This window comes from Lissotriton helveticus, chromosome 2_1 (assembly GCF_964261635.1).
Source record: "Lissotriton helveticus chromosome 2_1, aLisHel1.1, whole genome shotgun sequence".
Lineage (NCBI taxonomy): Eukaryota > Metazoa > Chordata > Amphibia > Caudata > Salamandridae > Lissotriton > Lissotriton helveticus.
Window position 1 is genome coordinate 1,589,732,584 of NC_136059.1, and position 12,628 is coordinate 1,589,745,211.

A 12,628-nucleotide genomic window follows, 5' to 3' on the forward strand; every position below is an offset into this window, starting at 1 on the left:
ATACCTCATGAGTGTCCCAGTTCTCCTGTTCTCTGATTTTGTTTCTCTCTCACACACAAACATACACACAAGCAAGCAAACACACACAAGTAGACAAATACTCTCTACCAGTCTTCACATCTCTAAACTCTCAAACCCTCCTCACTCACTTCTTTCCCATTTGTATCTCTTTCTCTCGCTGCCCCACTCTCTTTACCCCCATTGTATTGTATCATTCTCTACATCACTCCATCTATTTCTAAACTGCTGCCTCAGTGATTCTCTTCCTCTTTCCTTAGCCACCTCGATCTCATCTCCATCTCTGTGCATACCCCTTCCGCTTCTCTATCTTTTTCCCTTTTAAACTCTCCTCTGCTCCTTCCCCCTCACTGCTCACCTTCTCTCAACCCCTTCTCCATCCTCTCCCCTCGGCAGAAGGCCACACAGCCGGAAAGCTTGCAGTGGCAGACATTTGGCACTGCAGGGTCAGGAGCTTGTGAAGAGTCCAGCAGGGTACTGGCCTCTGATGGGAAGGTCAGTAGACCTCCTCCCACCTCACCTGGGCTCTAGGGAGGCCACTAATGCCATCTCCACCATCTTTGTTATGATTCATAATTGTACCCCAATATAGGCTTTTGTAATCACCCAACCTTTCACCTATATTTCTCCTGAAATTGCACTACATAACTGTTTTTGGTACTGACCTTTTACATAGTTAAGGTACTCCATAAACGTCATGTGGCTTTCTCCAAAAACTAGCCTAATTTATTATGCATGAGGATTCTCAGAATCACAGCAGGACTACCTTGTTCTGCATAATAACTATGTAAATATGTATAAGGGTCATCCCTTTTGTCATTCTCGACCAACATGACACAGCAAGGTAGAACCCCTGAGGGTAAACACAAATGGGGCTGCCCCTAGTCGGGATTGCTACAGGTCTTTAGAGATACGTGTAAAGTGTGAGCATCTAACAAAAAGTGTAGGACTGGCCTCACACACCACCTGGTATCATGCTTCATCATAGGCCGTCCTCGCCCTCTAAAAACTCGGGGGTATATTATCAACAACTAGCGATAATTTTTGTCTCTAACTTGTTTAGAGACAAAAATTATCGCCGCACATCGGCGATTTTTATCGCAGATAAACCTTGCTATTAGCAAGGTTTATCGCAAATGCGATAAAAAACGCCCGCAATGCATGATTATCGCTGAAAAGTCAGCGATATTCATGCATTATCGAGCAAATGCTCTTAGCCATGTTATCCACCTCCCATTGGATACCATGGCTAAGAACTGCTCAGGGCAGGTGTTAGCTTTTGGAGATATTCGCCCTTAGCGCAAATATCTCCAAAAGTTGGTAATAGGAGATAGCGATGTTAGCGACTGTTTCCAGTCGCTAACATCTTGGCACGCCCACTTTGCATATCATTAGTGATAAATATCACTGACATGCAAAGTGGGGCCCATGATGGTCGCTATCTCCTATTAGCTGTCGCTAACTGGTGTTAGCGACAGCTTGGTAATAGGGAGATAATTTTATCTCCGCTTTCTTGGCTTTTAAAGCCAAAAAAGCGGAGATAAAACCCCTTGATAATATACCCCTCGGTTTGATAGAGGCCGGACATACACCTGACAACAGGGATGCACTTCTAAACTCAGTGCGGGCTCCTGAGTAGTGAAAGTGATATAAAAACCATTACAGTTGTCATAAAGACTAGTTTTTCATTAATTGGCCAACTATGTGGTAGTAAAAGAAGTGAGCGGTGACTGGGGAACTAATTATCCTTTCACCGTGATGGTTGTGGTCAACATGTTTCTGCTGAATGTCCCAAACGGGTGCGTAGCATTCATCAGGTCCATGTATCTATGGTGCTCCATCTTTATATTTCAGGCGGGGCGTTCAGGCCCCATTAGGCTGCTTACCACAGCTGATACAGACAGACGCCAAAACGGCACACATTCTGCCCAAAGAATGGCCCTCAACTGGCACTCGGGCACATGTCCAGTGCCCACCTTATCAATCAAACCCTGATTACCGATACTCTTCTTGCAAGGAGAGAAGTGCGGTATTCAACATGGTAAAAATAAGAAGTACTTGTACTCAGTTCGATGTGAGTATTGGCCCATTAAAAGCACTGCTCTTCATCAGTCTTTTTGATATGTGCGCTATCCATCCTTTGCTCTCTGTAATTATCTGATACAGGAAAAAAAGTGCAATTCCCCGAAAATAAGTGCCAGTGCTCCCCATTGGCAACCGCCGGGTCAAATTAAGCACTAGATGGTACATCTTGGTTTACAAACTGCACATCCCGAACAGCCTTCTGGTATACAACAGGCATTGCTATGTAACTCTTTTGTTGAGCAGAAGAGAATGGCTCATTGAGATCATAGGCAAATAAAGTGCTTAAGAAGAGCAATCTTAATAAAAGATGGTTTTGTCTGCCTTTATAATGCAGAAATCATTTTCAGAGGCCCGTAACTGTATGTACATTACACAGGATTGGATTGGGAAGGTGGGCAGTCGGGCATTGGGCGATGGGCTGTTGTCTCAGGGTCGACAGAGGGCTGGTTTTTTAGTGCCTCAGTAAACTATCCCACAGAGAGTTGCTGTCTTCAGGCCTTGCCAAGCCACAGTAAAGTGGCACCAGTATCAAGGGCACCACTCCCCTGTCATGCTGTCATTTGAGGCTGGGGTACAGGTGTTGCTCTGGCCTTTTTGGCATGCTCACCTCAGTCCCCTGCCTCGTGTGATGTTCCTGGAGCTGCATCATCCCTCACTGGACCATCATGTTCAGGCTCTGATGGTGTATACAGGTGCCTCGCTAGAAGGCCAGGTAATTTTATGCCCTGGGGTCATTGTCACCTAAGCCCCATGAAGCAGCAGCGGTGTGCTTTTTTCTTTTACACCTTCTTTGTCAGGCCATCGTCCTGCAGCTATAGTGGGCTGGGGAGAGGGCGAGTAAGAGAAAAGGCCTTGCTCTGTGCCAGGCGTTATCCCCTCGATCCCAGTGTCTTTTAGTGTTTTTGTGGGAGGGGATACATGGGTTGGGTGGTGGTGTTTGCTTAGGATTGGCTTTGATGCCTATTTTCTCAGAGGAAACAAAATTGGATGTCGATATGGTCAGAGCTACCATGTCACAAGTAGGTTTGATTACCATTGCCGGATTAACATCCTGTGATTCTGGGTAACTCACTTAATTTCCCTACCTAAAATAATAAAAAAATGAATTTCATTTTCTGTAATGTAACTGGAGCTCATGTAAATTGCTCCAATGCCTTTGGGAGAATTCACAATAAATAAAACTGCAAAAAACATAATAACAAAAAATAACCAGACAGATTCTGCAAAGGCCGGAACATGAGAATTAAAGTGGACTCTATATAGAAACTATTCCTTTTAAACATGGATTTTCTGCCTTTGTTTAGTTTAACTATCAGTCACATATCATTAAGGTAGCTTTAGAGCACATTTTAAAGTGTTTGAGCCTTATGTTTACGGTTTAAAATGCTTACGGGTCAGAGGAAAAAAATACAAATTTTAGGTGATTTTCTTCACTTTCGTCACATTCAGGATATTAAAATACCAGTCATGCCATTAAAAAACCATCCAGGTGGTAACCCCAGCCAGATCAGGCATTGTGGCCCTTGAACCATTTTATTTCGCCTCACCTGCTAGGCCAAAATGCAGTGCTTCTAGTTATACCAATGTTACTATCTCCAAAGATTTAAAATATTTAAATTACCAAACATTTCTCAGAAAAATGTGTCCAATAAGGCTAACCAAATCGTGATCAATGAAAGGATCGGAATCTGAGGCACTTTTTTGGGGAGTGCCCGGGCCTAATTGGGATCCCAATCCGACCCTGCCAGTACAAGAGTATGAATTGTGCACACTTGTGCTACAATAACAAGGAGTCATGCCCTTCCTCTCGCAGCAGTAAAAAATGTTTGGTACTAGACTGTGTACTGGTGCATTTGCAGTGATTTGTTCCATGCCTATCAGTTACAGCAGGTGGGAGCATTCCAGTTTTTAAATATTTCAAGAGTACAGCTTTAGAATTGCCTAATAAACTTAGTTGATTTTTAAGCAAATTTTTATCAAAATTTGTTTCAAACTACTCCATTTGGCTCTCCATTTTTCCGACTTTTTTTTCGGGGGAGAACCCCCCCTATTACATTCTGTCAGCCGGACACGTTAGATTCACTTGCTCGCTAAATCAAATTCATCGGGGTTGTATGTCAATACAACGCGGGCTTTTATCCCGCATGCCATTACAACGCGGGGATTACAACGAAAGTCGTTACAACGACTTTCGCTGGAGGGCCCTGGATAGTGGAATAGTTTAATTTTCTATTCCAACTCCAGCCCACGTTGACAGTAGGGAAGGTGTTGGATAGAAAACTAAACTATTCCCTATCCAACAGCGCCCTCCAGCGAAAGTCGTTGTAACGACTTTCGTTGTAATTCTCGCTTTGTAATGGCAGTTCGGGGTAGTCCCCGCGTTGTTATGATTGTTCTCCAACTCATCGGCCTCCACAGCAAATTTACATACTTCTGGTCAGGGCTTTAAGTGGGATGAAAAAACTTTGGGGTCTCTCATAGGGGCGTGGCCAATATAATTAAGGGCATGACTTAAAAACACCTAAACTAAAAATCTGTGCTTAGCATAGTGTGCTGCCCCAGTGTTATTTTGCTGCTTCTGTCCATTCATCCAGATATATAATCCAGCAAGTAACATTACACCTACAACAAGCCAGGGCTATTGGCTTTGACAATGGTTGTACGTTGCATACGATGAATAAGCAACAACTACGACTTCGTTCTATACAATATTGAAAATGCTTCCGTTTTTGTGGGTGAGGTTGTGGCTTAGGCTGGAGCTACTGACTTTCGAGCTGAGAAAGCAGGTTCAAGGTTCGTTGGTTCAACATCCTGTGATTCAAAACATGTCCTTGTGTCCTTGTGTAATGTAACTGGTGCTCATGTTAGCCTAAATAAAACTGAAAAACGAGTCTCTTTTTAGTTACATCAAAAGCAGTGACGAAGGTACTATTGCAGAGTTAAGAGTGTTTTTCTCTTCCCACCCTGAAGGTAAAAATGGAGAGCCCAGGTAGGGACCCGTCTCGGTGCAATGGCCAGACCCAGCCCACTTACAGCCAAGCTTCTGCTTATGTAAAAAGCGAAAATAGTGTGAAATCAGTTTGCTCCATGTTGCGGCTGTTGAAAACAATATGTGCTCCCATACGTTTCACAAATCCTGCAAATGGATGTGCAACTTTTTTTTATTTCCTCTAATATTTCTATGTAAGGCCCATGTCTCTATTTACGCTATTTTAGGGAATAGCCTGCTTTCGGTCTCTGGAGACCCACAAGAGCTAGGGAAAAGCAAACTTCCTGTTGCTGATATCACAGTAGTGAAACTTTGCACTTCTGTGACAACAGTGTAGTGACCAATTGGAATTTTCATTTAGTGATTAAAATTTTTTGGTCGCTGTGCAAATCTTACACAACACCACCTTCCTACTGTGCAGAAACTTAGCTTATACTTCCAGTTGATGTGACCAACCGTACATAAATTTCACAGACCATCCGTAATTTTTACCTCACGTTCGTTGTCCGCTGAGGATCCCTTTTACTGATGCCTTTTGTCTGTAATTTTGGGCCTTGCAGGGAGCAGAGCTATTCCCCTGTTAGAGGCCTAGGCTCCTTCATGGGGCCGCCTCGCACTTTTCCAAAGAGCACAAGAGTAGCCCCACCCCGCCCATTGTCATTCTGTATGCAGTTTGATTGCCCCATACAGAATGACAATGGGCCAGTTTGAGGTGTTACAGCATGTGGTAGGCCTCCCCCTGCACGGTCTAGCGCAGGGCATTCTGTTAGTGTAAGATGGAAGAAATGTAAAAAACAAATGTACAAAGTTAAAAAGAAGAGGTTATAGTTCTTACACAGTCTCATCATTTTAGAGCTGAAGCATTTTTATTATTATATAAAAAGAAGCCATAGTTGCTGTTTTTGTATTTATTTTATGCAAATAGTCATGGCTTATTGTAGGTCTAATGTTACTGGATGCAATGATGGAAATAGCAAAACACCAGTCGGGTGACACATTATGGTCAGCACATATTTTTAGCTGAAGGGTTTTAAGCCTCACCCTTAATTACACCAGACACGCCCCTTGGTACAGCCCCCAGTATTTTCATCCCACTTAAAACCCTGGAAGCAACACCATGTCACAGTCACCTCACGTCCTGGCACTGTGCATCATGCATGACTCATGACTTCCAAGTTTTCAGATTGCCTATGTGTGGGGGAATAGTGAACCCTCCCCAACCCCTCCCCACCCCACCCCTTGCTTTAGAAACTACAGCGAGGGTGAAATTCTCTATGGGCCTCGTCTGTCTGCAACTGGATGAGTGGGTGGGTGGGTGAAGTGTGGATGGAAGAACTGGTGTCAAAGTGAAAGGGGAATGGAGAGAGAAAGGGAGGATGGATGGATGGATCAGTGAAAGCATGGATGATTGACAGAATGGAAGGTGAATGGGTACATGGATGAGTGAAAAGAGGAATGTAAAGATGGATGAGTGAAAGAATGCATACATGAGTGAAAAGGAGGGTGGAGAGCTGGAAGACTGGATGGATGGATGGATGAGTGAGTGAAAGGGTGAATGGGTGGACGGATGAGTAAGTGAAAGGATGGCTGGATGGGTGAAAGGGTAAATGGTTGGATGGATGAGTGAAAGAATGGATGGGTGGAAGAATAGATGGATGAGTGAAAGGATGGCTTGGGTGAAAGGGTAAATGGTTGGATGGATAAGTGAATGGATGGATGGGTGGAAGAGTGGATGGATGAGTGAAAGGATCGATAGGGTGAAAGGGTGGATGGATGGATGGATGGATGGATGGATGGATGGATGGATGGATGGACGGACGGACGGATGGATGGATGGATGGATGGATGGATGATGGAAGGATGAGAGAAAGGGGAGATGAAGGGATGGATTAGTGAAATGATGGATGGAAGGATAGATGATAGGTTTGCAAGTGGTTGAAAAGGTTTGGATAGGGATGGGAAAACAGATGGAAAGACAGCATGAATGGTGAAAGACTGAATGATGGATCAAATAATTAATATATGACAGAATTTAAATTTGAAATGGTGGATAGCAGGGGTTTGATGGAAGGATGAATGGCTAGATACTTAGACAAGATAGGTCTTCTGGGGAGGGTTGTGATGACTCACTTTGCTTTCTTAGTGCCATAAGAGCTTTAGTTCAAAGTGAGAGGTATTTACATTTTCTCGCTACTCCCTTGCCAATGTGTTACTATTCTGTATTTGCTGTGTGCTTATGTGTGGGATCTATACATCTTCCATATGACATTTTGTTTTTGAGTGACACCCAACAGCTACTTGAATTTTACACTAGTAATTGTAAATGTTTGCATGTTTTGTGTTAGGTGTAAGGTTTTAGGGAGATCCTCATAGTGCCATGAGTTGTGCTTGAAATGTATATTGTGGTTGTAGCAATAGGCAAGGTGTCAAAAATAAACTATATAATAGTGTATCAACAGTGCATTCTTTAGCACCTTGGCTGCGGTGCGAATTCCGCTGCGGTGCTGGACCTTCCGTTCTTGGGCGTGGTTCGGACGGCCCCGTCCGTCATGCGCACACGCCCACCGTGACTCATGACGGCCGGGGGCCATCATGAGCACCGAAGGGGTTAAGAAAGCTGCAGGGAAAAGCACCTTTTGTGACCTCCGTCAGGTGGGCAACTCTCTTCGAAGTCCCCATAAGCAAAGTCAGATTCCATATTTTAAGTTCCACTTGGTGAAACACCCATAATGCATTCTCTATAATGGGTTCATCACGGCAATCCTCCCTTTAGTTCACCTATTCGTGCCTCCTTACATCTCACAATGGCACTCAAATATGAGATGCTAGTAACTAAATCTATCCGAGCAGATCTTCCTGACCACTTCTCTCACCAAATATGCCTGCTCAGGACCATGAATTGTAAACAAAGTATCAGACTGGACAACCCAGTGCAGTAAACATATAAATAGAATATTATGATATGAAATACCACAAAAAACCTGCACAGTTGCTCAAAGCTGCACGCATACCAAAAAAACGTGAAGTGCACAACTGTCTCAACCTAATATAAAACTTATTTTGACTTGTACTTAAGTGGTTGTCTATTTCTTTACTTTTATACTATTACGCAACTTCCTCTGATGTGTCTGTAAAACTTACCAATAGTCCCGAAGTATTGTCCTGAATTTTGACCTTCTGTCCTGAAATTTTGGCCTGCATTTTGAACCTCTGTCCTGAATTTTTACAATTACTGACCTGAATTTGCACCCATGCCAGTTGGTCACCCTACTTCCAGTGGTGTAGCAAGGGTGACATGACCCCTGAGAACGCCGGGGAATGGGTCCCCCACAAATGCTGGATGGGTAGCAAAGTGCAACAGTCCTCATGATTCAGAGGACCTCAGACTTTTATCCCCGGTGCCAACCTGTACGAGAGAGATAGAGAGAGAGAGAGAGAGAGAGAGAGAGAGAGAGAGAGAGAGAGAGAGAGAGAGAGAGTGAGAGATAGAGAGAGAGAGAGAGAGAGAGGGAGAGAGAGAGAGAGAGAGAGAACACGAACGAACGAACAAACAAACACTGGTCGGTGCCACCAAAAAAGACATACAAGACAATGGCCATATTTAAAATAGTGCCTTCTAAGGCACGATATTTCAACATAATGCTTGGAATGCTGCTTGAGTTTCTGCAGTTGAAATTTCATGCAGTTGCAGAAAGGCACGCCTTTCTAAACTCCAGAGTGCCTTCCTGACCTGGTAAATGCACAGGATACAGACGCATTCACGTTTGTATTTTTACACACAAGGGGACTATGTATAATTCCGTTTTTGATGCGTTGCATTGAAAGGTTATACTACTCTTTTACACGCCGGCACTCCACCAATGCCCGTGTGCTTTTAGTAGTGACGAGCGGTTTAAATGCAGGCCCGGAGATGCCAACAGAATACAAAGAAGGGTTTCTTAACCAGCTGGTCCCTATTTTTATCCTACACTTGTAGTGCAACCAAGTTCAGCTCTGGCTTTATTGAATATAATAAGGCACTTGCAGGTCTATCCTGACCTTATTTCTCTTCGAAAACATGACTCGCGTTTAAAGTGACACTATCCGTGTCCTCAAGCCTCCCCCAGTCAGTTGTCAAAATAGGAGATCTCCTCGCAGCCGAGGACTCCCAGCACAAAGGGATCAACCTCTTGGCAACGAGCCCTTCAAACAGCAGCCGCCCCTCTATCAAGGAAGACGGTAATCCCGCGGCGGCAGTGCCGAGCGAGGATTTTCACAGCTCCAGGCAAAATGACATGTTGCCCTTTGGTCGCTCTTCCTTCCCTAGGATTTTTAGGCCATTGTTGGAGACGGACACCCTCTATTTCTAGGTGTATCTTACTTTCGAAAGGCTTGAATTCTCAAATGGATGTCAGTCAATGTTCCACTTGAATACCAAAACCATAGAGTGTGAAAGTGTACTATTCACAAACTCAACTGAAAAAAAAACCAATTGGCTAAATATAGACTGGGCAATAAACATGAAAATGTTGCTCAACAAGCATATTACAAAATCTGAAACATTTATAAAAGTATATAATAATCATATAATTAATTAAAAATAAGATGACATCATTAGAAGTTATAAATAGAATTTAAAAAAGCAATATTTACCAATAAATATATATATAAATATATATATAGTTCACAGTAGGAAAATAGAAATTTAGCCTGGCGCTGATTCTCAGGTCCCCACTTTCCCTCACAGGGAGTAATCCATATGGTTCACTTTAGTTCATGACTGAGAAGAATACAAGTTGCGATTCAGAGAGCCATGTAAAGTCTTTATTTCAAAGTATCTTCTTTTCAAAGGTCATTCCATAAATCTTCATTTACCAAACATGACATCCACAGCCAACAGGTGTTTCGTGAATTAATCACTTCTTCAGGGCTGTTGTGTAAAGTAACAAAAAACACTAGTCTTAGTATCAACATCACACACTAAAGCATATTATTCTTGCATAAAATAAGACAAAGTAAAATTCTACATTGAACTCATTGAAAAACCTACTACTAAATCACAAACAAAAGTTAATACAGAAAACGATATTGGAATATGTAGTTGGCCTAGTTGCATTGACAGTTTTTAAGCCAACCAAAATCTACCCAATCAAGCATTGCATCAACGTATGAGTTTGAGTTCCGGTTGGACAAGCAAAACTAGAGATTTTCAGCCTGATTCATGAAGCGAAATTGCGCCCGCAATGGCTGCGAAAATGCAATTGCGGGTGCAAAACACGGAATCGGCATTCAAGTACAAAATAGCGATTTCGCAAACACAGAATAGCGATTAAAATAGCGATTACGCTATAATAGTCGCAGAGTCCCGGTAGTCGCGCATTAGCGATACGGAAATAGCGACCAACCACGGAATCTGCGAAATGAATAGCGAAACACAATTTATTCTCAATCGGCATTCATGAAAAATATACAATAGCGGAAAACCCCAAAATCGCAATTTTGCGCGGCGCAAATTAAGGACAACTCAAAGCAGGTGGTAACCATAAAAGCCATGATTAAGTAAAATTTGAAAAACAGTTGGCCAATCACCAACAGGTCCAGGCCTGACCAATCACACATAAGGACATTCAGCAGCAGCATTAGGCGTTCCACAATGCCAGGAATGTACATGGTGGTGAGGCGGCGAAGGCTACAGCGAGCAGCACGGAGGAGACGCATGAGGCAGGAAAGGATTTACCGGCAGCGGGTCACCTTGCTGGGCCAAACCAGAGAACAGATTTATGCCAAATACAGGCTGAATGGGGAAATGATCACCTGGCTGATACAAGAACTTGACCCCCTCATGCAGCACCCAACAAGGCGAAACAATTCTGTGCCTACACATGTGCAGGTATTGTGCAGCCTGCACCTCCTGGCCTCCGGCAGTTTCCAGGGCATAGTAGCGGCTGCTGGGGGGATATCCCAGCCCACCATGTCACGCTGCCTCCACACTTTCGTTGACGCCATGCTCACCCAGCTCCACCGCCACATCACATTTCCCACGAGCCAACAGGAATTGGACCTGACAAAACTACAATTTTACAATGTAGCCCATTTTCCCCATGTCCTCGGCTGCATCGACTGTACCCACGTCGCCATCTGCCCACCAGCTGCCACGGAGTATATGTACCGCAACCGGAAGTCCTACCACTCCCTCAACATACAGATGGTCTGCAATGCCAAGACCATCATCACTGACATTGTCGCACAGTACCCAGGGAGTACCCATGATTCCTTTATCTTCAGGCACAGTGGACTCCACACACGACTGCTCAGAGGAGAGTTTGGGGAAGGACACCTACTTGGTAAGTACAGTTTGTCGACAATGTCACATTGCAATGAAGTCACTGCGCTGCACAGGCAATCAACATCTGCTCCTCTCATTCAGGTGACAGTGGCTACGCCCTACGGGAATACCTCCTGACCCCTTACCTCAACCCTGCCACACCTCAGCAACGGCGCTACAATGTTGCGCACATCCGGACAAGGAACTGTATAGAAAGGACATTTGGCCTGCTCAAGAGCAGGTTCCGTATACTGCACAAGACAGGTGGGGCCATGTATTACAGTCCTGCTGCGTGCTGCCGCGTTGTGGTTGTCTGTGCAATGCTCCATAACATTGCAACCAAGCGCCGGATACCTGTTGACATCTCAGGCAGTGAATCTGAAGGGGAGACCGGCCACCAGCACATGTGCACCATGCACGCGGGGAGAACCCAGCTGAAGGCCACAGACGTCGCAACCACATCACAGTGAACAATTTCTAGCCCACCCTCTTCCCCCACCCCACATATCACAATTGCATGCAAAATGTAATGATTACACAAGGCTAATGTGTGCAGCAAAATAAATATATTTGTTTCATTCACAAGAAAAAGGTAATCCGTCCAACTATTTACAAATAACAGTATTCCTTAATACTGCAGTGTGCATGTACATGGCAGGCTTAGCGTCAGCCTGTGCCAGTGTCATGCAGACAGTGTCAATGGCGCCTCCTGCGCGTAATGCCCAAGCGCCTCTGAGGCTCTTCCTCTTCCTGGGCACCTGTACCAGGCGTTGCCCTGGTGCTGCGCCTAGGTGGCGGGACCAGTGTGGCCGATTGGCTGCTCACGCTGGAGGCACCCTCACTGGCATCGTCGCCCCCTACAGTGGCCGGTAGCGCAGGTGTGTGTAGTGCCGTTACCGCGGTGGTTAGGTGCTCCAGGACCCTGGTGATGTCCTTACAGCACTGCACTAGTTGGTGCTGCTGTGTGAGAGAGCGCCGCGACAACTGGGTGGTGGCATTTGCTGCCACATAATTCGACCTGCTATAGGCGGACAGCCGGCTCATCAGCTGGTGGTGGCGCCGGCTCGCTACACTGCGGTGCTTGATCAGCGCAGCAGTGTTCTCCTCCATGGCTGCAGTCATGCGGCCCATGGCCGCCGTCATGCGGTCCATGCGGTCTCCAACTCCCGCCACATTGCGCCCAATTTTGTGCAGCTGGAGCTGGATGGCACCTTGCTGCTGTGACTGGCGCT